The sequence below is a fragment of the Peromyscus californicus genome, unplaced genomic scaffold, assembly GCF_007827085.1.
Source record: "Peromyscus californicus insignis strain IS unplaced genomic scaffold, ASM782708v3 Scaffold_6__1_contigs__length_162567912, whole genome shotgun sequence".
NCBI lineage: Eukaryota > Metazoa > Chordata > Mammalia > Rodentia > Cricetidae > Peromyscus > Peromyscus californicus.
In genome coordinates, this window is record NW_026294584.1 from 49344709 (window position 1) to 49347565 (window position 2857).

The window sequence follows — 2857 nt, forward strand, 5'->3', positions numbered from 1 at the left end:
GAGTCAACACTAGTGGCTCAGACAGCCCCACCTTTCACCATCATGAGCCCTTGGCCATGATGGAAAGCTGTCTACAGGAAGCAAGAACTCCATGGAACCTAGCTAGGGTGAACACTCAATGATGTACAGCACAGAAGATAATCTCAGATATGCAATTTCACAGGGTGTTATGATAACAGTATTGCTCATTCCCTGAAAAAATATTGTTCTAAAATATTAAGCATCTGAATATCACTAATCACTCCCAGTCTTATTGGCTTCGATGTTGAAGTGAGCCAAGTACTAAATTTAATGTGCATCTAGAAAACAAATCAGCTACCATTAGTAGTTAAATTTCCCTTTTCTGTTTATACATAGACTCATAAAGACAAATCTCTATATAATGTAAAATGTATTTTTGGAATAGTAAATATTTTGCATTTATTTTGTATTGAAATTTAGATATTACATGAAAAAGTTATATTGGCATGTCATTGACATCTCTATAGTAACAAGGCCAATCAGTGATTCTCAGAGAGAAGATTTCTTGAGACCTGGGGCACAATGATTACTGTTTCCTGCAGTGTTTATTAAGAGCTTCACAGATGAATCTTAAAAGCAATAGTCTCTGTTCATTAAATTTTCCACTTCTTTCAACATCATAGCAGAACTTCTGAGTCTTAATCAAAGAGAGATGTCTGGTTTCTTAATTAAAGAAACCAAGTTTTCAATAATATCTGAACAATCCAGAAATCTGTGTGCAAAAAATAACAGTTATATGAATTTAGTATGTAATTATTAGAAGCAGGGGTTGTTCTTAGTGAATTAAAGGGAATGAACACAGCCAGAACAATAGGGAAAATTTGAGTTTGTGTGTGCATTCTGCATTTTATGACAAGTATCCTCAGAGAGGTCATGTTAACTGTCGAATATTCAACTTGTTTATTCAGGAAAGACTTCTGTATGACTTCTTCATATTGTTTCTAGGAAGGTCAACTGAGCTATGATATCACAGTGCAGGGATGCTGAGTATCTATGAGATCACACTGGAAACTAGAAATTGAGATTGCAAAATAAATTATTCATAGAGCTTATTCTTGGTATGCTAACATTCCTTACTCAAAAGAATTGAATAACCTCCTGAAAGCTGCCCTGTATTGTCTTCAATTAAAAATATGTAGAATTATTCTATGTCCATAATTAACCCATAGGAGCACTGTCTACCTCTTATTCATTTACCTGTTTAACAAATGTTAATTGAACACCTTCCAGGCATCATTTTAGACTGCAGACATTTAATAGCAAATAAGAGTGGATCAATTATATAAAGTCCCTATCCTCTGAGTTTTACACTTACCTAAATCTTAACTTGTGCCCTACCATACACTCCCAGGAACACGGATTATATCGTCAAGATTTGTGTACAGGTACTTTGATTAAGCAATGATATATGCCAGTCAGAGAAAGGTAAAATAGGTGTGGTAGAGGGAAACATTAAACTGAGACTGGCTGAATAGCAACAAGAACCTCAGCTGACCCCAGATGTAACTCTGGAACTGGTCAACCTCTCCATCAACCAGTTATGAGAAGTGGGCTGCAGATTCTCCTACCCAGGTGCAGTTTCCAGCAGAGTGGAGTTTATAAGCTGTGAGTTAAGGACAGACAACATTCCCTACATCTCAGAAAATGAATGTCTGGCTCTAAAGTTTTTCTGGGGTGTCTAGCATCATCTGGGATAACAAACAGATGCCCACTATCTCTTTTTTTCAGAAGCAATGGAAAAAAAATGCAGCAAGACACTATGAAGCATTTGGGAATCAGAGGGGATTTTATGCAGCAAAGTTTCTCTTGAGAAGATTCCTGAAAGAAATGAGGAAGTGAAGCATACAGAGGGAAAGAGAATTGGATATGCAAAATCATGGAGTCAGGAAATTTTAAATGAAACAAATGAAGTAAAAATCTGCAAGGAGTGAGGTCAGAGATGTGATGGATCATGTGGGTAGTCCTTCAGAGTCACACTTCTCTAATATTATCTGATTTCTTATTGTGCCCAGTCCTTGTTGGGCAAGAAACCAGTAAGAAGGAATGGCTAATCTCCGGTACTCTGGAACAGCTCATATTCCAACAGGGGTAAAGCACGAATCAGTAATAAACAGTACGTGCACGTAAAGGATTGTTTTAATAGTCATCAGCACTAAAATGAACATTTCTAAAAGGACCATGTGATAGAAAAGGAAGTAAGAAGGTAACTTTAAATTGCATGATCAGAGAAATTCTTCAAAAGTGCTGATCGATGGGTAGAGGCTGTAGTTCAGTTGGTAGAGTGATTTCCTAAATGCACAAAGCACTGAGTTCCATCTCAGAACCTCATAATCCTGGGCAAGCTAGCATATGCTTGTCACATTGGCACTCAGAGGATGGCAAGAAAATCAGAAGATAGAGATGGCCCTCAGTTTCGTAATAAGTGTGAGGCCAGTCTGAGCTACATGAGTCTCCATTTTTCAAACAGGAAAGGTAAAAGTGTAACCTTCTTGACAATGAAATTGACATCAGAATATGTGCAGAAACTACTGAACAATGTACAAAGTACATTCTCCTTATGTGTAGTCATACTCCTCTCAATTCAGTTAGCAACATGTGACTTTGGAGAACATTTGACCAGAGATTATTAACTGTTACTGTTCTACTCTCATTAGCTGAGTATAAGATGTTACTGAACTGACTCTTGAAAAGAGTTGAACTCCCAGATCTATGTATTCACTTTACAGGGATTAAATCAGAGTCCTAATCTATTCCAGCTCATTATATCACTTGGGTAATGCAAGGCCAATGAGTGTCCACAGAACAAGATAGATGAAATGGGCCTAATTGAGCCACC